A 26825-nucleotide genomic window follows, 5' to 3' on the forward strand; every position below is an offset into this window, starting at 1 on the left:
ATTAAAACCTAGGGGTCCTGAACCCTAATCTCGTGTGGCCTCATCATGTCACACTGCCTCCCCCACCTTGTATGGGTTTTCAAAGAGCAGCCTTGGTCAGCTCTGGAAGGGTCAAGCTTGGGTAGCATATCCATGTGGGAATTCTTTCCTAGCTGATCTTGGGAGGTTGGTGTATTTTTCCAAATCACAAGAAAAATCTCTTGAGAAATTAGGAAAACTGGGGAAATTATTCTAAATCTTTTACAAGAATTAAAATGTGTCCATCACTGTAGAGATGTTACTGATTTGAAAAGCTTCACTGACATCAGGTTGAAAGCAGAAGCAGAGAGTGTGAGCACACAGAGTCGAAGGTTAAAGTCGACCAGTATTTCTGTGAACCGGGGCAGAAACACAGAAGGAAGAAGAGATCAAGATCTAATCAGTCAGTCTGGCTTGTAGCTATTGTCACATTAAAAGTGGACATTTATGACTCTGGCTGATGCTAACAGTGAGTCATTCCTGCAAATAAAATAAATACTAGTATATTTATGCAGATAGAATACTTTAAATAAATCTTACAAGTGGTATACCAAAAAATAACAAGTTTTGGGGATGCCTGGGTGGCTCAGCAGTTGAGCATCTGCCCTTGGCTCAGGGCGTGATCCTGGAATCCCAGGATCAAGTGCCGCATCGGGCTCCCTGCATGAAGCCTGCTTCTCCCACTGCTTCTGTCTCCTGCCTCTCTCTGTCTCTGTGTCTCTCATGAATAAATAAATAAAATCTTAAAAAAAAATAACAAGTTTTGGAAGCAAGATAAGTTTTTAAGTTGGCAATTTTGAGACATGATTCTGTGTAGAATTGAGAGATCTGAATGTTACATCATATGAACAGTACCCAATATGTTGGCAGGTATTTTACAGCATTTGAATATTTGGCATAGGCAAAAAAAAGTTCTTAGTAAATACTACCACACTTAAAATTTCTTACTTATTAAACTAAATATTTTAGATATCTATAATAACGAGTAAAGAATATGAAAAAGTACTTTAAAGAGAAAGGCAACTTATGGTTCCAGGAATTCCTGAATATTTCTGAGAATTTTGGTCTCTTATTCTTAAATGCAAGAGATTACAATCGGATGGGAATTTAGAAACACAAGACTTGGGTCATAGATGAGACACAGTCCCAACCAGCATGGATTATTGTTCTAATATAGAAATCTCACAAAGAGGAAAAAGTAAAAGACTTTTGTAAGATATTAACTATACCCTGACCTTTCTGAAATTTTGTATATAATATTTTGAAGAACAAAAAGCATAGTCCACTAAAGATAAAAATGCTCTGCAGAATGATAGCTGGCTAAATATCTTTTTTTTTTTTTTTTCCAACTACCCCATGATGGTTTTCCCACTGTTCATTGCTATAGCTACCTCCTTTGACAAGTTTTTCTGGAGGTTCTATTTTCAAATGCTGTGGATAGATATCAGCTCTTTCATTAGGTTAAAGAAACACCGTTTTCTTGGTAATTTCCTTCAGGACTTCAGATGGTGCTCAGAGTGAGCCTTCCCCAAGCTGTACTGCTAACACATATAATGTGAATGTTGGGAAAATTTAACTTTTTTAAAGGTCAGAACAAGCAATATATATTTAATAATTCTATACCTATTGAAATAACACTCAATATTTGAATAATTCTATTGGACTAGAAAGGCCATCCAAGTCTAGGAAATAAAGAACTGGAATAGAGGAGAATATTTGTAACTTTAAACAAATTCATATTAAGAACTAAAAAATGAGGGATCCCTGGGTGGCGCAGCGGTTTAGCGCCTGCCTTTGGCCCAGGGCGCGATCCTGGAGACCCGGGATCGAATCCCACATCAGGCTCCCGGTGCATGGAGCCTGCTTCTCCCTCTGCCTGTGTCTCTGCCTCTCTCTCTCTCTCTCACTGTGTGCCTATCATAAATAAATAAAAATTAAAAAAAAAAGAACTAAAAAATGAGATGAGATGGAAATACTTCAACTGGATGAAAAAGTAATACAGAAAAATCTATTCATGATAACCTGACCAAAAACCAGAAAGATAAGGAAGGAAGGAAGGAAGGAAGGAAGGAAGGAAGGAAGGAAAGAAGGAAAGAAGGAAAGAAGGAAAGAAGGAAAGAAGGAAGGAAAAAGGGGGAAGAGAGAGAGGGGGAGGAATGAGAATTCGTTCATATTTCAAGACCTGATATAGAAAAGTTTTGCCCTGGAGTCGTTTTTCTGATAATGTGCTGGAAGGGTTCATCTCTCTGCCTGAGTTATAGCAACACCTGAGTACCTATTTCTTATCCAGAGCTGCAGAGAAAATCCTTTCCAAACATACTGTTTATTGCCACACTCATTTCTTTAAAATCCAATAAACCATGGAACTGTACAGATATAGCATATAAGCATATATATATATTTTATAGAAATATGTTCATACGATGCCACATAGTACCAAAAGTAGGATACAGAAATGAAAAATGAAGCCCTTTAGTTAGAAAAGGGACTTAGGCATATTGCTTTTGGGATTTCCTGTCTAGATCCTCAGTCGTATCAGCACTTTTCTGGCTCTCAATTTACATACTTTGAAAGGAATAACAAATCAGAAAACTTCAGAAAAAAATCAACATTAAGAGCAATATTATGACTTATCCTTCATTTTTAAAAAGATTTATTTACTATTTATTTGAGAGAGAGAGATCACAGAAGGGATAGGAGGAGGGTCAGAGGGAGAAGTAGACTTCCTACTGAGCAGGGAGCCCGATGCAGGCTTGATCTCAGAACCCTGGCATCATGATCTAAGCCAAAGGCAGATGCTTAACCGACTGAGCCACCCAGGCACCCCAACTTCTCCTTTTTTTTCCATGAAAACTCTCTAATGAGTAATAAGAGACTAATAGACAAGCAAATAATAAATGAAACATGGATATCTTTATTACATAGTGAGGTTAATATCTTTAATATATATTGAATTTTTACAAATCAATAAGAAAAAGCAGTAACTCCAATAAGGCAAAGAAGTACACAAGCAATTCATGAAGGAAGAAGCCCACTTGTACAACAGATATAAAGAACTGTTCAATACAAATTAATAAAAGTGATAATAATCACTAATATGATGTTTTAGCAAAACTTTTAAGGACTGATAATACTCCATATTGGTAAAGGTATGGGAAAAACAGGCACTCTAAAAAGTGACACAATGTTTCTGAGCAAAAATTAGCCAATTACATGAAAATCTTTAAAAATTACATTGCTTTTTTTGCCAGAATTTTTCATTAAAAATTGTCTAAGGAAGCAATTGGACAAGAAGACAGAGAAGTTCCTACAGCATGTTCCTTGCAGTCTTGTTTATAATAACAAAACTTTATAAATAGCCAAGTAACAATAATGAACTGGTTAAATAATCACACAACAGAATGACTGAAACAGAAGTGTACAAATAGTACATTAAGAACTGGTGGTACAAGAAGAATATTATGATCCCATTTCTGTGAATAAAAATGTGTGAATGTTGGGACGCCTAGGTGGCTCACCAGTTGAGCGTGTCTGCCTCAGGCTTAGGGTGTGATCCTGGAGTACCAAGATCCAGTCTCGCATTGGACTCCCTGCAGGGAGCCTGCTTCTCCCTCTGCCTGTGTCTCTGCCTCTCTCTCTCTCTCTCTCTATCATAAATAAATTAAAATTAAAATTAAAAAAATTTTTTAAAATGTGTGAATGTGGATATGTAAATGCAACAAAAATCCCTGGAAATAAGTTTATACACCAAGAAATAAATACCTGTTGAATAAATGAACCAATAACTATGTTAATAGTGGTTATCTCCAGATATCAATATTATGGGTGATTGTGTATGTTTTGCTGATTTACATTTTAAAATTTTATACAAATTATGTGGATCTATTATAAATTTTAAGGAAATGCTTTAAAAAATGCAAAGTACTGGGCAGCCTGAGTGGCTCAGCGATTTGGTGCCTGCCTTCAGCCCAGGACATGATCCTGGAGGTCCGGGGTCAAGTCCCACATCGGGCTCCCTGCATGGAGCCTGCTTCTCCCTCTGCCCGTGTCTCTGCCTCTCTCCGTGTCTCCCATGAATAAATAAATAAAATCTTTAAAAATATTTAAAAAATAAATAAAAATGCAAAGTACTGAGAGGAACTAGATTTATTTGGAGCTCTGTTTTTCTTCTACGATATTTAACAGAATGCAGAGCAATAAATTGTGCCTCAAATCTTAAGAAAACTGATGACTGATCTAATAAATGGATGAAAGAGTTTATTCACATAAAAATACCTGCCTTTGAAGCTAAAGTCAGTCAAAAGTCTAGATTCTGAATATATGCAGGTTATATAAGTAAAACCTGCCGAAGGCAGCTTTGGTCAACACACCCAATTTTAAGAAACATCATTTTGTACTAAAGACAACAGCTTACCTTTTTGATCCCATTCTTTTTATTCAGCTTACACTGGCTTTCTCAGCCATGTCTGAACCTCTCACCCTTCACCTACACGGCAAAATGCCAGTGTTATATTTACTCAAAAGGAAGATACTGCTGACTTGGAGTACAACTTTTTTGAAAACCATATATATTCCCTACATTCACCCTCAGATTGTATGAAAACGGGGAAAACTATATGAAGCCCAAAACCCAGAGCATGTGTTGGAAATCAGATCCCTTTTTAACATATCATCATTAACTAAACTCTGAACAATTAAAAGGTTTCCACCCTATGTTAGAGCAAAGTGACTTCTACATTTACTAATGTGTAGAAATATACAAAGCACCATGGATACAGAAATGAACATGAAACAGCTTCCAAACTCAAGGAAGTCACAGTGCCATAGGGTGATTAAAGGCGCCAATGCTAGCCTAAATTTTAACAGAGCACTTCAAGAGCAACCAGTTCTGCCTGGGGCACAAGAATGATAGGGAAGATCTTTGAGATGGAATGAGAAAGTGAATATGCATTCCCCAGGTGTAAAAAGACTGAAAGGGCATTTCAAGAAGAGAGAACAGCAGGCACAAAGGCAGGAAGGCAGAAAAGTGCTTGTAAGAGTAAATGTGGCAAAGTTCTAGCTCAGCAGAAGGACCTAAAGATGATGGTAAGAAATGCCTTTGGCCCGAATGATAAATTAACAGTTACCTAGATGTTCAGTTTATATGTGACTGAGTTTCACAGACCTAAAGACTTCTATATTTAAGTGATTGATTGGTGTCTCAAACTAGCTCTTTGTTCAGCTATAGTGGCAATTGCCTTTATTCTAAAATGGAATCTTTTTTTCCTTGCCAAGAAAAGGGTGATTTCACTTTTGCCTCTTTTCCCTTTCGGTTCTTTCCATTTATGTTTTAAAGACACACAGACACACCCATTAAGCCAGGGTTTCAGTGAAAAAAACCTAGCCAATCCAGTTATAACATCATCATTGATGATGTTAACATGGAGACAGTTGCTTTCTTGTTGCTCAATAGGGTGAGACTGAAAAAGGCTTGGGCATGTGCATGGAGCCAAAGTGTCTGGCTTCAGCCACCTCCTTCTCCTACATTGCCAAGGAAGCAGAAGCAAAGGAACCATCTCCTTATTGTTCTCTTGCATAAATGGGCCAACTGCCCATGGGGGGTGGGTGGTGTCTAGGCATTTATATGACCTGCTATGGAAGGGTGGGGTTACTGTCTCAAAATCCCTGCTCTTAAAAAGTAAGGTAAGGAGGTCCTTCAAACTAAGTAAAGGAACAGAGTGAAGAATTGACCTGCAAGGCTACTTGCTGCTATTAGTAGGAAACAATGCCAGAACACCACTGCTAGCAAGGACAGCTGAAGAAAATGCAATTGAGGCTACCATAGGAAATGTGAAGACTGTCAGCTCTTTACTATGCTGTCCATCCAAAAGGCCACCTCATTTTTCTTTGGATCAGATACACACAAGCAAACTCTTTTGAATCCGGCATCACAGATGTTGAGACACAATTTTGCAGAGCAGTTTATGATGACATTTATGAGCTATGCCTCACAGTGACCTCTTAAGGTGAGTGAAGGCAATCCAACAGATGGGGAAACTAAAGCGTCAGGAGCCCCAGTGCAGGTCTCAGCAAGTTGAAGCCCAGCAAACGGAGTGACAAACCAACAGACTGTTCAAACCAACAGATTTAACTCCTGATGGGGGTGTGTTTTTTTTTTGAATGGGTGAGGGAAAGTATATTTAGGAAGAGAGGTTAATAAAGATAAGCACTGGGAGAAAAACATAGGAAGCTGTTCGAAATCAAACCCATCTTTAATATGCAGCCAGCTCAAAGCATGGAAAACTGGATTCTAGGAATAGTACAAATATTCCTACACAGGACAGTTTCCTATTCCACTAACAAAGAAGCTGCTTCCATCAAAACTGAGAGGCAAAAGTAATTTCAAAGATATTAGACACACAGACTACATTCAATTTCAGACAAAGAAACAGCAGAAATTCAAGTTCAGACTACACCATGAAATAGCCATATGTGGACTTGGCTGCAGGGTAACCTATACTTGCCCAGGTGGGTTTGGATGGTGGCATCTCTGTCAATGGCCTGACATCATGAGGACTTCTGCAAAACCCTTTGGCTCAGAGAGCCTAGATACTCAATGTACTCTCTTTAAAGTATCGTGTCACATTCCTACCATACAAGATTCTGGGTAAAGATCTATTTTTCCCTCAAAAAACTTTTCCATTTTTGTTAAACTCCTCCAGCAAGATAACTGTTTTTAAACAAATTTCTTTTAGAGGTGGCAAAATCTGTGAGACAAAGGCTAAGATGTGTCATTTCACTTTTTTTATAAGGACATTTTTAACAGTAAAATTTTTCCCTTTAAAATCTTGATTCAATCCTATTTGCCATCAGTGAAATATAAAAAGCCTGCATAGCGTAGAAGAGAGACCAGTGACAACCTTGTCAAAAAGGAGGTCATATCTCACCACGCTAACTGCAGCCAAGAATAAAATTCAGGTACTGGGATTCTGCTTTTCAGATCTTAGCTCATGTTGTTTCTATTGTGAATATAGCCTACTGAAAGCCATATTCTTCTTTTTTCAGCTGTATTAAGTTTTGCAACTGCCTGGGGCATTGGAATCATGGTCTCAGGCCAACCTGAATTTGGATCCCATCTCCCAGCTTATGAGCTAGAGACCTTGAGCTTTCCTCCATTTTTCTGTTTGATCTCTCAGAGTTTTCCTATCTTTGTCTATTAAAAATGACATCAGGTTATTTTGAAGGCAAACTGAAAGGTTATGTTGAAGCAAAATAGTGAATAGTGAGTGACAACCGTGATCCATCCAGCTGCCAAAAAAGAAACGAGCACTGTCCTTGACGTGTCCCTCTCTCTCCCATCCTGTCAGTCCCTTCCTCTCCACTCCCACTGCTTCCTCTCAGGCCATCAGGCTCACATCTCTCATCTCACCCTCCCTGCACTCTCTGTACTCTACAATGCCACCATATTGTGCTTTCTCAACCACAGTGCGATCCTGTCATTGTCTGCTTTGAGTCCTCCAGCTTCCCAGATGCACTCGGGATAAAGTCAAGGCAACTCATTACCTGACTCCAATACACCTCCCTTTCCAGTCTGACCTCTCACTTTATCCCTTCCTCTATCCCTTCCTGTCCCTCTCCCAATTCTTTCTACTCCAACCATACTGGACTATTTATAGTAGTTAATATTATAATTTGAATTATCTAAGATTTGTTTAGGTGCCATCTCTTCTTGGAAACCTTCCGTGACTCACCGTCTCAGTACACCCAGTCTAAATTGACTGGGCCCCTTCCAAAGTCTCCCAAAGTACCCCAAGCTCCCCTCAATCATAGCACATGTTTCTCTGGTTAGTGATTATCTGTAGGCTCCTTAAAAATATTGTCTTCTCTGTCTTTGTAATCCTGACACCTAGCATGGTGCTTGGCATGTGGGATGTACTTGATGATTGTGAATGAATAAATGAACTCATATACCAGGCATAGTGTTAAAATGCATAGTAGTCAGCCAATGAGGGTTTCTTCTCCTTCTTTCTCAGATAAGGTCCAGGATCAAGGGATTTCTGGGATAGTGATTGTTCTACAGAACTACTATAAAGTTTTACCCTCCTTCTATATATCTCAGGACATAACTGCCTACTTTCTACCCCTCCTTTCCATCTCTCTAAACACACACACACCACAACCACCACCACCACATCCCATAGAGGCATCTCTAGCATCTTGGAGAGATCCCTGACACTAACCCGCCTCATGGAATCTCTATACATTGGAGCCTTGGATTCCTTAAGAGTCACTCAGGGAGCTGGTTAAAATGTAGATGTCTAATCTTTAAAAAAAAAAAAAAGGGGGATCCCTGGGTGGCGCAGCAGTTTGGCGCCTGCCTTTGGCCCAGGGCGCGATCCTGGACACCCGGGATCGAGTCCCATGTCGGGTTCCCAGTGCATGGAGCCTGCTTCTCCCTCTGCCTGTGTCTCTGCCTCTCTCTCTCTCTCTGTCTCTCTCTCTCTCTATCATAAATAAATAAAAAAAATTAAACAAAAAATAAATAAATAAAAATTAAAAAAAAAAAAAAAAAAGGCAGCCCAGGTGGCTCAGCAGTTTAGCACTGCCTTCTGCCCAGGGCCTGATCCTGAAGACCTGGGATAGAGTCCCATGCTGGGCTCCCTGCATGGAGCCTGCTTTTCCCTCTGCCTGTGTCTCTGCCATTCTGTGTGTGTGTGTGTGTGTGTGTGTGTGTGTGTGTGTGTGTCTCACAAATAAATAAATAAAATCTTTTAAAATAATAAAAAATAAATAAAATGTAGATGTCCACTTCCTACCACACCCCAGCAAGTCTGGGGGTAGAACCTAATGATTATAATTTTCAAAAGTTCTCCCCAGGGTAATTCAGAAAATCTGCCATGGCTGGGAACTGCTACCCACAGGTCAAACTTACAGTTTGAAAGTCTAAAAGGAAACACAATTCCATCTGCCTCTTTCCCCCTACTTGGCAATAAGCCAGGCATGCTGCTGCTGCCAGGAGAGGAAACAAAAAGGAAGTACATATTTTTATTCATGTGTTTACTTATACTTTCTGTTGTTCCAACACAATTTTGGGAGCCCTGGGACAATAGTACTTTATCAATAAATGGGAAATCATAGAACCTCACAAAGTCCATATCCATCAGATAGCCAATCCTTCCTAATGTGAAGAATTTGTTTCCTATGACTTTTTATCAGGGTTCTTCTGCAATATCACATCTCCCTCTCCTAACACTCTTTACAAAGTTGTGCGACTTTGGGACCATGATGTTTCTGAGGGAACTCAGCAATTTCTTATGTCGTCACTTTGCATTTCTGTGACATCACTTACACTCATATAATACTAGTCAGGCAAAAGTGTTGTAGTAAGAAGAGGGGAAAGTACCGGAACTAATAGAGACTAGCAGGGGTTTTTATAACATCCATTTCACTTAATGCATGGTTCTCCTTTTTTACATTATAGCAGTGCAAAGTAAATGAGTATATATTTTTAAGAAACTAAACTAATTTGGAGTTTCTCCCATCTGTGGTCTAGAATTCATCTCAGATTTGTTGCATGAGCACTAAGAAAAAGTTAAATTTCTGTAATTTTTCTATTTCTCATTTTATTTCCCTTTTAGGATCCTTCCTCTAGGGAGTAAAGGAAAAGTACAGCTTCAGGAGTATGACTTTGGGAAATCCCAAACAATTTCACCTGCTGCCTCAGGGTATCCTTTTTCATTTTCTCCAGGGAGAAGAAAAATGCCAAAGTCCTAGAAAGAGAGTCGCTTTCTGATAAATTTTTAGGCAGTCTAGAAAAGGAAAAGTTGAGGAGTTCCAGAGAAATAGGTTTTCTACTTCTTTTTTTTCCTTTTGTTGATACCAACTTCATTTTGCAAGTGTGATTTCCATATACAGTAGGAAGTTCTCCACCACACCAATTTGAACCCAGAGCAGATGACAGTGATCTGGAAATCTGCCAGGACCACTATGATCCTGGCTCCTGTCCCTGAATCCTTCCCCAAATTCCCAGGTAATTTTGGATTACTTTTCTTATTGGGTAACCAGGAATGTTAGCCATATGCCTCAGTGCAGGAGCTCATTTCTTCCACTGCTGCATAAGAATAGAGAAGCAGGAGCTGGCTATGTTATATGGAGCCCAGAAAGACCTTCGTGGGCTTGGAAATTCTCCATAAGTGGTTCCAAGAATTTTATTTGCTCCTCATTCTGATAGTGACCACCAGCAGTAAGCATGACCAAATGGGAATTTCCTCAAAACACACTCTTCTTGGTATAACAAAGTCTCAGCAGCATAAATAAATATACCAGTTTTAGGACCTTCCCTCACCCTGCTTAGGTGGCCAAGGAACAGTATTCCTTCTAAAACCCTTCACTTCTGACAATCCATCTGCCCTCCCTGCTCTGTAGTCTCAGGGGGAAATCACTATGCAATTGCCCAAATCCCCTGCATTCCTCCTAAAGACCCAGCTACCAGAAAACATGCATGAAGTTCTTGGAGCAACTTCTCTGCTACTACTATCCTATGAGGCCATTTTTCCCTGATATGCCAGTAATTTCCAAACTGAAGTGGGTGTGTAAGAAAATAACCTTCTCCCACAGCCATCACACCCTGCTATTAGGGCACAAAACAGTGCTGCCTTATACTTAACTTTTTATTAGCCCCACTATTTTTCCAACCTCATCTCCTGAGGACTCTGGCCCTGGTCCAAAGAGAGAGGCCTCAGAGGCAATGAGGGTGCCAACTTCCTTTGATGCCCTTGTTTTAGAAATTTCTCCCTAGGATGAGTTACTTCCTCAGTTAGCACACAGTTGGATCCTTATCCCCTGGCAATTTTAGGCCTGGAAGGTGAGGATCAACTGTATAGCCCTGTCCACCCATTTCTGCTCCCCATGAGGCTTTTTTTTTTTTTTTTAGATCTCTAGGAATACCACTTACTCATGGGGAGTTACATCTGAATTTTTGGTAGGTATATAGCTTATGTCCTCATCCTGAGCTTTCTTTCATTCCACTTCTTAACCTTACCATGTCACAACAAAAATGACACTTCATCCATTCATTCATTTGTCCCTTGAACACATATTCATTGAGTACCTTATATGCTCCAGGCACTGTTTCCGGTGCTTGTCAGTGAGCAAAAAAGGACAAAATCTTTGCCCTCATGGAGTTTGATCCTACTGAGACAAACAATAAACAAAACAAAATTCAAAAGTAAGTTATATAGTAGGTTAGAATATGTGCTGTAGAAGTATAGAACTGAATAAGAGAGATCAGGGGTGAGGGAACAGGGTGGGGACCTGGGTGCAATTTAAATAGAATGATCAGAATACAGCTCACTGAGAGGGTGACATCTGAGCAAGACTAGAACCAGTGAGTTAGTTAGCACTTTGGTAGCTCGGAGAAGAGCTTTTCAGGCAAAAAGAATAGCTAGTGGAAACCTTAAGGAAGCATGTTCTAGAAACGGCAATGAGAAGAATATAGTTGGAGCAGAGTGGAAAAAGGAATGGGACCAGAGGGACACCTGGGTGGCTCAGCGGTTGAGCATCTGCCTTTGGCTCAGGGTGTGATCCTGGAGTCCTGGGATCAAGTCCCACATCAGGACTGCATGGAGCCTGCTTCTCCCTCTGCCTGTGTCTCTGCCTCTCTCTGTGTGTCTCTAATGAATAAATAAATAAAATCTCAAAAAAAAAAAAAAAGGAATGGGACCAGATTACTTTGCCAGGCCTAGGACATTTGTTGTTTGCAAAATACTTTATCATACATTTAATATTCTCAACCTTGTAAAAGTAAGTTCCAGAGTCAAAATAATAGAGACTCACAAATAATTCAAAACTATTTTTTAGCCAACACTGTCAAATCTGTTTCAGTGAAAAATTTGTATCAGAACAGTGATATATAAATAATGAGGATAAATATGATTTAATTTACATCTGTTTTCCCTTTCTACCCCTCCTTCAGAGCCCTGAATAATCCACCCATAGAATGTCCACCCGTATTGTTGATGTTTCACTACAATTCTGGAGACTTGGCTTCAATTCTGAGGCTACCCAGAGATGAAGTTTCATGGGGGAAAGTTTTTTCGATTAAAAAAATCAGTTTTACATATGTAGCCTTTTAGTTTGCTACAGAAAAATATGACCTCTAGGGAAAAAGGAGGCCCAGGCTAGGAGCAGCCATTAACAGTACTTGAGGACTTGGAGAAACCAGGGAGCTAGAGAGCCAGAGCCCCCAGCCAATCCTTCATCAAGTCCTGTCAGCATTTCTCTCAGTTTATCTCCAGTCTAACTGCTTTGCCCCACCCCAACACTACCACTCCTGCCCTCAGTTCTCACCTCGACTCCTAACAGCTCCTAACTGGTATCTTACCATGCTGTCTTCACTCCCTCCCAGAGAGGAGGAAGCCAGCTGAGCATGGTACTAGAAAACATAGCGCCTGTTGATCTTGGGGGGCCCCCTTGAAAGCCACACAAGGAGCTTGGCTTTTCTTTCTGAGTGAGATGGGAAACTCTATAGAGTCATGATCTGAGAAAGAACATGATCTGTTTAAGTTTAAAAAGCTAAAGTGTATTCTTGGTTGCTGCTTAGAGAGTTAGCGGTACTAAGAGCTGAAGCAGGGAGACCAACCAGCAGGCTGCTGTAGCAGAAGAAATGAACAAAGACCTTGAGGCTCTCTGGCTCTTCCTTGAAAACTCCAAGCTACTTCCTACTTCGTGGCCTTTGCCCTTCCCATGCCCTAAGTCTTGAACACCGTTTACCCAGATCATCAAAAGCCTCGTTTGCTCCATTTATTCCTGTCTTCCCTGAAACGTCACCTCCACTGAGGCTTTCCCTGACCACTCTATCAAAGACAGCCCCCATCTCCGTCCTCTCACTTTTTCCTCCTTTTGTTTACTATTACCTGATATTTCACCCAGTATATATCTTTGTTGTCATTTAGTCTGTCTCCTCCACAGGAGTTTATATTCTATGGGAGCAGGGATCCTGTCTGTCTTTTCTTGCTGCTGTAGTTCCAGCACCTGGAACAGTGCCTGGCACAGAATAAATTTAACAAGGACTCAATAAATATATGTTGCATGCATGCACGGATGGATAGATGGACTGATGAATATGTTTATCTATTTATAGCACAATCTGAAACAAATGAAATGGAACCCAGTTCTATTTCTTAAGAAAAACATTTGTATTTCCAGAAAAAGGAGATAATGTATAAAAAGTACCAGATTCCTGACACATAATAATCATTCATTTTTATTGAGGGTTCACTCTATTCTAGGCAGTACCATAAATTCTACTTATCTGATTGTATTCTTCAGCAGCCCTAAAAGGTAGATATTATTATTCTGATTTTACAGACGAGGAAACTGAAGTTTGGAAGAGTCCATACTCTTAGGAACATTTATAAGTTCATTGCCTTCTAATTCCAAGACGCCCTTGAAAAGGTGGCTTTAGCCTTGAAAAAGAAAAGTTGCTGATAGGCTTGTTTAAAAGCTGAGAAGTTGTTATAGTTTTAAAGCCTAAATTGGGCCTGTTGTCAGCTGATCCGATGACCTTCCTTTTTTTTTATCTCAGGTAATCCGGTAATCTCCAAGTGATAAGCAAAGCATGTACTCTCCATTAATACTGGGTGCAGTTAGAAGATGCTGCTTCCAGCCTCAGGTGCCCAGCAGGAAGCCATAATTGACAATACAGATCTGAGTGGGGCAGCATGGTCACAGGCCGGTCACCTTTCCTGTCCATCCCTTCTCATGGAGCTTGCTGCACTGATATACTGCTCACCTCTTTGACAATGGCTAATGCCCTGGACTGGATGTTCCTAGGTCCAATTCTGTTCCTAACCCAGATATTGCTGAGATGAGTCAAAAACACCTCACTAAATCTTACCTGAAAAGTTAAACAAAATGCCCTACTCTTCACTCCCAGGATGAGCTAGAATCCTGCAAATATGGGAAGTTCCTCAGAGGAAGGGCATGTATATATTCAAAGTAATATTGTGAACTTCAAACCTGGAATTTACAAAGGCACCAAGAGAAGTCACTGTATGCAGATTCACTGCCTCCTTAACAATATGGTTATCACATGATCAACTTAATTTTCATTAAAAATATTTTCTTGGGATGCCTGGGTGGCTCAGTCAATCAAGTATCGCCTTTGGCTCAAGTCATGATCCCAGGTTCCTGGGATCCAGCCCCACATCGGGCTCCCTGCTCAGCAGGGAACCTGCTTCCTCCCTCTCCCCTCTGCTTATGCTCTCTCTCTCTCTCTCTCAAATAAATAAATAGAAATCTTTAAAGAATTTTTCTTATGTTTCTAACCATAGAGTCAGGAAAGATCCGACTTCCTGAAAATATTGACTACACATAATTTTGTTGTATTTTTAGATTGTCCACAGTTGGGATGTGGTGTTTATATTTATTCCTTTGAATATTAATGAGAAAGTTTAAATTTGTATCTAGCGTCCTAAAAACATTAGCATGCCCCAACCCCCTGCCTTTGTACGGATAGACCAGTTGATTCACCTCTTCTCATCTTTAGGGCTTAGTTTCTAAAGATTTTATCATGAAGGAGTTACCTTGTATAAAGATTTGGCATGCCTGGGTTTTTTTCCTCCTCTTTCAGCAATGGATTTCTTTTTGAGACACACATTGATTTGCAGGAAGCCAGTCCAAGAAGCAATTTGTTCAAGAGCAGAGATTGTGATCTGTGCAGAAAAATATACCAAAATCTCTTTCCAGGGTAAGTCAGGAGGATATGTGGGTCTAATCCTGCACACCTAATGGGTGCAAGGCTTTCTTATACTTTAGGACCTGAGGCTGTTTACAAATGAACACAGACCAAGGTGATACTCTGCTCAGTACAGTGCTGTAAGGGGAAATACAGAGTCTTCTGATTAATGACCTATTTGAAATAATACAACATCCTTGATTCAGGGACAGAATTTCAGCTGATGCAACGCCAAGTTGGGTGGGCCAGTACTGAGTACTATGATGAAAGCCCTTCACAATGGTTTCCAAAGAATGAGGGCCAGAAGCACTAAAACAAATACTTTCACAGAGCTACAAGAGAAAGGACTTCCAGTGATGAGCCCCATGGAAAAAGGTTGTAAGCACAGCCCTGGAAACCATTAGAGAGGGGCTCTGGCAGATTTCAACCAACACGTGAGTGAATGGCAGGAGGCACGGGAGGAAGCTGGGACCCACCCCAATCCCCACTTCAGAGATGCAAAGCTGTTACACATATATGCGCATCATTGTCTTTAGGATTAGACACATTTTACATTTTCATGATAAGCAAACATTCTAACAGTAAATTGTCTCCTCTTCTCACAGAGGTAGGAAAGGTAAAAGCTCTTCAGAAGGAACATGGGAGAGTTTGAGACCTGGGCTCTCAGATGTGAAGGTGGTCTGTGAATGACCCGTAGATGGAACAATCACCTTTCTTGGTTTCACCATATATTTTTTGCTTCAAGAAATTCTGGACATGTTCTCTGGCACACCTCTGCAGGGAAAGCATAAGTAGGTCCCCTCAGCAAGGGGCCCGGGTGGAAGGATGAAGTACAACTCTATGCTAGTCAATTTCTTCCTTAAAATCATTTCTCTCCCCATACCTAGCATCTATAATTCTGGGTTACCTCCCAAAACTCATGGTCAGGCTTATACATTCCCAGCATCATCACCCTCACAGTTCACATGGAGGGTCTTCTATCTAGTGCTCCTCCCCTGGATGTTCCATTGGCTCCTTCTTTCCTATTTGTCATCCAACAGGAGCTAAAATGTAACCTCCTGAGAGAGACCCTCCTTGACCACACTGTTCAAAGTATTACATCTTCTTTTTATTATGTAAATACCCTGTTTATTTTCCTCATTGCCCTTTTTCCTAACCTATAATTCTTTTCTATATCTTTAAGACCTCCCTCTCCTGTTTGAACATAAGTTCTTCTAGACTAAGGACTATATCTTCTTTTAAAAAAAATATTTTTATTTATTAATTTATGAGAGACACAGAAAGAGAGAGACAGAGACACAGGCAGAGGGAGAAGCAGGCTCCCTATGGGGAGCCTGATGTGGCACTCGATCCCCAAACCCTGGGATCATGCCCGGAGCCTAAGGCAGCCGCTCAACTGCTGAGCCACCCAGGCGTCCCTGGACCACATCTTCTTTATCACCATTCTCCACTCAGTTCAGTGCCCAGTACATCATAGAAGATATTCAGTAGACATTTGTCGAGTGAATGAAAGGCTTAGCTGAAGCCCCACCTTCTCTACTTCAGTTCACAGTGATCTTCCCTTTCTCTGGCTCCATGAAACTCTTGAAGTAGGTTTTTCATTCATATGGTGCAGCAGTTCATTATAGGGTCTTGATGGTCCTGCAGTCCTGCCATCCTACCTCATTTATACACTACTGGGATCAGGGATAAGACTGCCTACTCTTCCCTTTTCCCAAACCCCCGGCACATATCTGAATTCACTTGTCTTGAAGTAACAGAAATGTTAACTCTGGAGAGAGGAATTTCCCTGGGCCCCCTTAACACCTTTCAGGAACTTTAGACCTGCTGTCCAGGTACTGCTCTAAGGACATGACATGAAACCCCAGGCCTTGGTTTCTGAGTGTCTATAGCAAGCTGTCACTTTCAGCAAAGCAGATTTGCTTGTGGAAGACTTGAACTTCATATAAACATTGCTCATTGCAGGCATACTGTGAAAAACTAAACAGTTCTAAATTAAGAGCTGATTGTAAGTTATTGCAGATTTCCTCCTGTTGCTTCCAGATTATTTGTTTAAAAGGATCTGGTAAATACCAGATCTTTATTATGATGACTAATGTTCTGCCAAAAGAAGGAAAAAAAAATCCTTTCAAAATTATTCTGCAGGAAAATGCAGGTGGCTTTGCCCAGCAGTGCAGATTTCCCCCCAGGCAGCCTGTCACTTCTAAGCCTTGGAAAGAGCTCTTTTAAGATTGGGACTTGCTTTCAAAATTGCTTTGACTAAGAAGCCAAAGCCTGTCGTCTAGCTAACATTTGCTCTATGTTGTCAATCTTAAGTGGTCAGCAAAATGACCCCCAAATGCCAGAATCCAAATGAATAATTCAGGCACTGAACTTTAGAATATATGCTTGATTCTTCAAGATAAGGAGTCCTACCACCTGTCAAATGGTTGAAATGGGATGAGGCAGGAAGAAGATGGCAGTGTACAAAATGCAAAAAAAAAAAAATCATTTAGCTGAGCATCAACTCCAGATTTTCAATTCGGACAAAGTGGGAGCTCATAGTCCTGGCTCAACTTTAACCAGAGGAAAAATGGTGAAAGGAAAGGAAAGAAACATTAATTGTTTTTTTTTTTTTTATCAAAGACTTAATCATGCAAGATGTTCTGAAATTTCAATTCTAGTGAACCAATGTTTTCAAGACTTTATTTGTCACATGCACACATACCACCACTACATGTGTCCAAGGCTCAAATTAATATCTCACTCTACCAGTAACTCGGATTAATTCCTATTGCTCGGGCAATTCTCTCAAGGAATCTAAGTCAGGCTTAACTTTGAAAACATTTATAAGGCCTCATATCAATATAAGATAAAGTATCAGATGGATACATGATAAAAATGAAATAATTAAGAAAATAACAATTGTACTATTTTGAGCATCACTATGGACTGAATTGTATCCAAAATTCATATGTTGAACTCTCGTTGCCAGTATGACTGTATTTGAAGTTAGGGCCTGAAAGAGGTTATTAAGGCTAAGTAAGATCATAAATGTTGGGCTTTAATTCATTAAGACTGGTGTCTTTATGAGAACTGGTGTTCTTACGAGGAGGGACACAAGACAACTCTCTTTGTACACATGCACAGAGGAAAGGCCATGTGAGGACTCAGCAAGCAGATGGCCATCTGTAAAGCAGGAAGAGAGGTCTCACCAAAAACCACCCCTGACAGGGCCTTGATTTTAGACTTCTATACTCCAGAACTATGAGAAAATTAATTTATTATTGAAGTCCTCCAGTCTGTGGTATTATATTACGGCCGCCTGGGCAGGCTAAGACAAGCACTTAATATTGCTTGGTGACCACCAAGTGCTCCATATGCTTTATCTCATTTAGTCTTCACAGTAACCCTGTGAGATAGGCACTATTGTTATTCCCATTTTGAATATGAGTGAACTGAGGCATAGAAAGGTTCTATAACTTTCCCACCCAAAGTCATACACAGCGTCAGAACTTTCTGACTCCAAATAGATATTAGAATAAGTAAATGAAAATAAATATCTTACAGATCCATCAAGGTTTAAAATGGATTTTATTATGGCTTATATGTGTCATTTATTCTTTCTGTTTATATTCTGGGATTTTTGTCGATAGTACCAAGTTGAACTTAAGTTAATAATTCAGTCTAAATTAAACAACATAATGAGCTCATAGTGCTCACATTTAATCAATACCCACCAGGGAACAGTTACATTATCATTTTTCGCATACTCTTTTGCCTTTAAGGGATGACGTGATCTGTTATTGAGCATAAAATAGTAGGTGGATTTAAATATTTTTATTAAGCCATGCTGTCAAGTACTGCAGCTATAGCTGCAAATCTTGACTCATCTGGTGGGAAATGTGTTCTGGATTCTAAGAAGCCTAATAGTGTATGTGATTTAATGGGAGGAATAAGACAATCAAGAAAAATGTCTTGAAATATCTATTTTTAATTAATGTACCATTTCTTTTCCAAGAACATTAACAGGATATGTAGATTTTTTTATATATAAGGAGGATCCATGGAAAATCAGAACTTTGGGAATGCAATACATTCGTAAAACATCAGAATGGTGATAAACCCAGACTTGGCTTTATACAAATTCTGGCTCCACTTACAGATTTCCACTCACTACTAGTGTAGCCCAGACAAGTTACTTAACCCTTCTCTACCTCATTTTCAGTGTATGTAAAATGCAAAAAAAAAAAAAAATCAACTTCCAAAAGTCATTATAAGAATTAAATGGAATGATATTTATAGGGAGCTCAGCATCATGCCTGGCAAGTAATACAGGTTCAGTAAATGTTAGCCATAGTTAGTGATGTCTGAGTCAGATGGGTTTTTCTTTCACAATTTACCTATCTAGACATTCAGCATCCAGGCAAACTCCTTTTTTGGCTCATGGGTATAATCAAAACAGACCATGTAGGCACATTCAAGGTACATTCAAGTTCTCAGAAGATATAATATGAGGGGGAAGAAAACAGAACAAGAAGTAGAAAAAAATCATTTTTTCAAAATGAAGAACTGTTATTTTCTGGCTCCCAAGAGACTTGCCAACAATAAACAGCAAAAAGTAGGAGATGATTACACTTTACATAAGAGCCAGCTGTTTATAAAAGAGCTTAAATGATGCACAACAAACACCATTGGGTTCACAGCACAGACAGGGATGCAAGCCAGTCTGAAGTTGATGGAGATGCCTTTAGGAAGTATCACACCATCACTAAGGAGAGTTTGAACCCCAGTTACATAGACCCAGGCATTAAGTTAGCACCAGCCAAAGGTCTGAGAAACCCCAGGCTTAAATAACAGAAATTTGTAAAGTATCAAACACAGGCAAACCATTACCCTTGGTGTGGCTGCTATTGTTTTCCAGAGCCCACATTGCCCTGACATGAAATCATCACCTTGGTGACCCAGTGAGAGAGGACAGACTGGCGAAAACCTTTAAAGGATAAGGTCAGAAAAACCCACCTATGATTTATGTTATGTGACAATGATAGTTAGCTGTTCCCCATAATGTGCATTTCCCCTTCACAGTAACGGGTCGTGTCGTGGCAAAATAGGTTGTGCAGACAGCAATATAATTTCTAAGCCTGCTTTGCATTTTAGCAATGTCATATGCCTGAATTCTGGCTAATGGGGTGTGAATGGAGGTGATGTGTGCCATTACCAAGGCCCACTGGTAAAACTTCCCAAACTCCCTATGGTACAATTCTCCTCCAGCCACTCAACAACAGAAAACCACCACCATGACCTTGGAAGCTAAATGCTGAAAACTGCAGAGGCTCCAGTAACCTGGGTCCCTGAATGACTAAGAACAGCCCCTCCTCCCTAATCCCCATTTGTCTTAAACAGCATGGGACGTTTTCTGGGCAAGATATAAACCTCTGTTGTATGTGAATCCTTACACATTCTAATCATCTGCTGGTTATTACAGTTAGTATTAGTCTAACTAGTACAGCCCATAAATATTTGGCACATGAGTATTACTACAGAGAAGACACCACAGGAATTTAATCACATTTTCTGTTCTCTGTTTCTAGTCTGATATATATTGGACATGTTTCAAGGATACTTTTTGAATTTTCAATGAATGAATGTCTGGCCTGTGTTGACCTGTGACAAATAATCTAACTTCTCTTTGCCTTTAATTCATAAAATCCACAGTTTGCATCAGACTATTGCCATTCTATTAAAATGTAGTCAAGATGAATAAAATGATACCTGACATACCTCTCTGAGCTGCTTGGTGTAAAAAGTATAGTAAATTAGTACAAATAAACACAATCAGGTTTTTTAATGTGCCCATTAAACACAAATCAAGGGAAGTCATGTAACATAAAATTCAGAGTTATCTTGCACAGCAAAGGAAACCTCAACAAAACAAAAAGGCATCCTACTGAAGGGGAGAAGATATTTGTAAATGGTATATCTGGTAAAGAGTTAATATCCGAAATACATAAAGAACTCATACAGCCATCACAATTCTGGGCTTCAGGTTATATTACAAAGCTGTAGTAATCAAAACAGTATGTTATTGGTACAAAAAATAGACACATAGATCCACAGAATAGAACAGAAAATTCAGAAATAAACCCATAACTATATGGTCAATTAATCTTCAACAAAGCAGGAAAGAGGGATCCCTGGGTGGCGCAGCGGTTTGGCGCCTGCCTTTGGCCCAGGGCGTGATCCTGGAGACCCAGGATCGAATCCCACATCAGGCTTCCGGTGCATGGAGCCTGCTTCTCCCTCCGCCTGTGTCTCCGCCTGTGTCTCTGCCTCTCTCTCTCTCTCTGTGACTATCATAAATAAATAAAAATTTAAAAAAAAAACAAAGCAGGAAAGAATAGCCAATGAGAAAAAGATTAATAGTATCAAGAAAACTGGACGGTAACATGCAGAAGAATGAAATTGGAATACTTTCTTGCACCATACACAAAAATAAATCCAAAATGAATTAAAGATCTAAAAGTGAGATATGAAACCATTAAAATTCTAGATAAGAACACAGGCAGTAACCTTGTTGTGACACTAGCTGCAGCAACTTAATGTACATAATGTCCCAGTGTGTGGTGTGGTGTGTGTGTGTGTGTGTGTATCTATCTCACATCTTCTTTATTCATTCTTCTATCAATGGATATTTAGGTTTTTCCAATATCTTGGCTATTGTAAATAGTGCTGCAATAAACATAGGGGTGCTATCTTTTCAAGTTGGAGTTTTTGTCTTCTTTGGATAAATACTCCATAGCAGAATTACTGCTCTTTAAGAGATGCCTTAATAACTAAGAGTCTGTAACTATGCAATAATAACCTCTTTCATAGACATGTGAACCTCTAGGTTTGGTATTAGCTAAACATGTATAAATCTATGTAATCTTTCTGCCTAGAGTGGTGACACCTAACAGTGCTTCTATGGGTGTTAGTCTGAGATGAACAGGAAATTCAATAAATAATTGAAAGAGTCATCTAAAAGGAGATACCACTAATGGGGTCTCTAGCCTTTTGTGCTGATTCTAAAACCTAGAAGTATATTTGCAAACATAATTTTAACTAATTTGGTTTTATATTAATGTCTGTTAAAGGTGACCTTACACTATATTTGATCCAGGTTCCATAAAGGATAATGGCTTAAAGTTACACTGAAGAGAAATTATTTATCACCAGACAATCTAAACCAAGGAAACTACCCAATCCTAGAACGTTGACTAAATTTGGCACCAAGACATTAAAGATGTATCCCTTCATAATATTTCTTTACACTGCTATGATTCATTCATTCACAAAATACATACAGTGCAACTGAGCTAGAAGCTGGGGATTCAAATGCCTAGACTAGGGATCTCTGGGTGGCTCAGTCCGTTGAGCATCCAACTCAACGTTCGGCTCAGGTCATGATCTCAGGGTTGTGAGACTGAGCCCCATGTCAAACTCCTCCACAGCAGGAAGTCTGCTGGAAATTCTCTTTTCCTTTCCCTCTGCCCCTCCTCCCATTCATGCATGCACTCTCTCTCTCTCTCTCTCTCTCTCTAAAATAAATAAATAAGTAGATCCTTTAAAAAAAATGCCTAAGGTATAGTCTTTGTTCTCACAGAGCCACAGCCTAATAGAGAAAACACTGACATAAATATGTGACCATAAGGCACAGCAATATATCTAATACAACTGTGTACAATGTCCAAATGCATCCCAAGCTCCATCATTGTGTCGCAGAGTATCATAGGATAGGAGCTAAGAGGAAATGTTCTGTGTTTTGCCATCTATGCTGCTAATTTATCCCGAGGCTTTTCAGGTTGCCATTGTTTTATTTGAACCTGGCCAGAGAGCATAATGCTGGATCTTTCTTATGATTTGGAAATTTTAGATGCTCAAATTAAGAGGCTGCCATATTTAATCCTCCAAAATTCATGTTCTCATAAATGCAAAGTCTTAATTACATGACTTCTGGCCTTGACCCACCCACTAAAAGCCCAATGTCCTCTTCTGTTTTTCTTTTACATATTCATACTTGGGCCAGAAAACCTTAGTGGAAATATTGAAACATTGAAGTAAGTGGTAGCCATCTGGCCAAGCAAACTACTGAAAAAATATATATATATATATATGATAGGATATCTTTAGATGACACCTGTGCCCCAGGGAAATTGGCATATTATTATGAGCAGGGAAAAAAATGTCATTCGATCACATGGAGTAATTGTTAGCAGGCAAGAGATCATGTAATATACAGCAATTGTGGATTTTAAGGGCAATATTCCAAACCATGATATAAGCCCAGTTGTCTGTCCAAGGTTAATGGGGTAATGTCCTTGCTTACTCCAGCTCAGAGCTAAATTAACTTCATAAACTCTTGAGTATAGGTTCTGTCTTTTGTCTATAAGAGTCAGAATTTAATGTTCTGTAGGGACCTGGAGGATTTCATGTTTAATGGACTGTTTGTCCCTCTTTTCAGCAGACTGCAAACATTCCCCTTTCTAAGACACCCTTCTGAAAAGAGACCCAAAGAGGCGAGTCTTTGCTGAAAGCCTTTTTTTACTTTGTTTAGAGAAATCTGTCAGGCACTGTATTTTGAAAGTACCTGGCCTGCCTGTAGCTCTGCTTCACCCAGGACTACTGCAGCATAAGGTTTAAATCATCAGGCTCCCTGAGGCCAGCAAATGTTCCACAGTATTTCTTACTGAGGCTCTCCTTACAAGCTGCCAAAATGGCTGCCAATTCTGTAAGAAAAGCCATTCAAATGAGCCTGGTCTATGGGGTGGAGATAAGAGGGAATCCAGTATGTATCCAGGCAGTGAACTGATTGATAGAATTTTCACTTTTCAACCAATTGTTTTGGCAGCCTGGAGAGAGTCAGATGATCTGTCCCCAGTTGAACGCTATTGTCGTCAGAGTGAAGGATACCAGTTTCAATGGCTGCAGTGCCATATTCAACATCTAGTAGCTTGGGAGCAAAATGGTTATTGTCTGCAAGTAGCAGTGTTCAACTATGACTTTTGTATGATATTTATAAATCCTTTGCTCTGTGAAGATACTGACCAGGATAACAGTGGAGCTCTGTCTGTTAGTATATCCTATCCTATCTCTGTCAGAATAAGTCCTTGACAAGAAGCAGTTGTAGAGAGGCAGTTGCACAGCAGATTGCCCACTGCCCTGGGATTTAGAAGTGGCCCCCATCCATCTTCTCAGGTCACTCACTGCCTTTTTGTTTGCTGGTGAACAAACTTCTTGTTCACCGTAGTTCAAAAACCTAAGTCAAGACAAACCATGAGAGACTCCTAACTCTGAGAAACAAACTAGGGATTGAAGAAGGGGAGATGGGAGGGAGAGTAGGGTGACTGGGTGATGAGGATTAAGGAGGGCACATGATGAGATGAGCCCTGGGTGTTATAATATATGTTGACAAATTGAACTTAAATAAAAATTTTTTAAAAACCCTAAGTCAGCATCCCAAAGTTGTGGGAAGTCTTCACCTGTCTTACACTCACCAAAAACACTTCCAGTATTAGATGTGTTCACACTGAAGAAAGGCAAACCAAAAGTTAGAGAAGCCAAGGAAGCAGGAGAACAGGCCTGATGCTGGATCTTTGTGCCTCAGACACTAAGGTTGTCACTGGTACTGGATGTACCATCCATAGAGATGACGTTCCCAAATTCTGATATTCTAAGGAAATGCATTAAAGTATATTCTTGTGCCAGATCATATTCTCACCCTGGAAAGCTCAGAGGCTACTCAGGGATAGAGACACGTATACAAATTATTTCATCATTCTATGATAAAGGTTTGTAATGCAAGCCTAGAATGGTAAACTTGTTTGAGGACCTTCCCATTTTGGCTGCACATCCTTAAGGTTCTGTCTAAACAATATAAAACACTGGATCAATAATTAGTCAATCCATTATAAAATTGGATTGTTACGGGGCACCTGGGTGGCTCAGTGGTTGAGTGTCTGCCTTTGGCTCAAGTCGTGATGCCAGGGTCCAGGGATGGAGTTCTGCATTAGGCTCCCTGTAGGGAGCCTGCTTCTTCCTCTCCTATATCTCTGCCCCTCTCTGTGTATCTCCCACAAATAAATAAATAAAAATCTTTTTAAATAAATAAATAAATAAATAAATAAATAAATAAATAAATAAAATTGTTATGACGGTTGTATGACTCTATATAACCTTACTTTTAAGATACATAATTGTACACTGTATGATAACTTTATGGTATGTAAAATATGTCCCAATAAACATTAAGAATTATGTTTACAATGAACAGGAAATATTGTTAAATAAATAAAAAATAAATAGCCTGTAATATTTTCTGTAATATTTTCAGATATTTCGATAACTAGTTTGAACTAACTTCATGTCCAGCCTAATCAGTCACAAAGAAACATGCCATTAATGTGGTCCCTAAGTGCTCCAGTTTTTCAAAAGAAGTTATTTGTCACAAAAACAGACACATAGATCAATGGAACAGAATAGAGAATCCAGAAGTGGACCCTCAACTTTATGGTCAACTAATATTCGACAAAGGAGGAAAGACTATCCACTGGAAGAAAGACAGTCTCTTCAATAAATGGTGCTGGGAAAATTGGACATCCACATGCAGAAGAATGAAACTGGACCACTCTCTTGCACCATACACAAAGATAAACTCAAAATGGATAAAAGATCTAAATGTGAGACAAGATTCCATCAAAATCCTAGAGGAGAACACAGGCAACACCCTTTTTGAACTCGGCCACAGTAACTTCTTGCAAGATACATCCACAAAGGCAAAAGAAACAAAAGCAAAAATGAACTATTGGGACTTCATCAAGATAAGAAGCTTTTGCACAGCAAAGGATACAGTCAACAAAACTAAAAGACAACCTACAGAATGGGAGAAGATATTTGCAAATGACGTATCAGTTAAAGGGCTAGTTTCCAAGATCTATAAAGAACTTATTAAACTCAACACCAAAGAAACAAACAATCCAATCATGAAATGGGCAAAAGACATGAACAGAAATCTCACAGAGGAAGACATAGACATGGCCAACACGCACATGAGAAAATGCTCTGCATCACTTGCCATCAGGGAAATAAACAAATCAAAACCAAAACGAGATACCACCTCACACCAGTGAGAATGGGGAAAATTAACAAGGCAGGAAACCACAAATGGGGATCCCTGGGTGGTGCAGCGGTTTAGTGCCTGCCTTTGGCCCGGGGCGTGATCCTGGAGACCCGGGATCGAATCCCACGTCGGGCTCCCAGTGCATGGAGCCTGCTTCTCCCTCTGCCTGTGTCTCTGCCTCCCCCCCACCCCCCGCTCTGTGTGACTATCATTAAAAAAAAAAGAAAAAGAAAAAAAGAAACCACAGATGTTGGAGAGGATGCGGAGAAAAGGGACCTTCTTGCACTGTTGGTGGGAATGTGAACTGGTGCAGCCACTCTGGAAAACTGTGTGGAGGTTCCTCAAAGAGTTAAAAATAGACCTGCCCTACGACCCAGCAATTGCACTGCTGGGGATTTACCCCAAAGATACAGATGCAATGAAACGCAGGGACACCTGCACCCCCATGTTTCTAGCAGCAATGTCCACAATAGCCAAACTGTGGAAGGAGCCTTGGTGTCCATCGGAAGCTGAATGGATAAAGAAGATGTGGTCTACGTATATAATGGAAAATTACTCAGCAATTAGAAATGACAAATACCCACCATTTGCTTCGACGTGGATGGAACTGGAGGGTATTATGCTGAGTGAAATAAGTCAATTGGAGAAGGACAAACATTATATGGTCTCATTCATTTGGGGAATATAAATAATAGTGAAAGGGAATAAAGGGGAAAGGAGAAAAAATAAGTGGGAAATATCAGAAAGGGAGACAGAACATGGAAGACTCCTAACTCTGGGAAACGAACTAGGGGTGGTGGAAGGGGAGGAGGGCGGGGGGTGGAGGTGACTGGGTGGCGGGCACTGAGGGGGGCACTTGACGGGATGAGCACTGGGTGTTATTCTGTATGTTGGCAAATTGAACACCAATAAAAAGTAAATTTATTATTAAAAATAAATAAATAAAAATAAAAT

Source organism: Vulpes lagopus, chromosome 13 (assembly GCF_018345385.1).
Source record: "Vulpes lagopus strain Blue_001 chromosome 13, ASM1834538v1, whole genome shotgun sequence".
Classification (NCBI taxonomy): Eukaryota; Metazoa; Chordata; class Mammalia; order Carnivora; family Canidae; genus Vulpes; species Vulpes lagopus.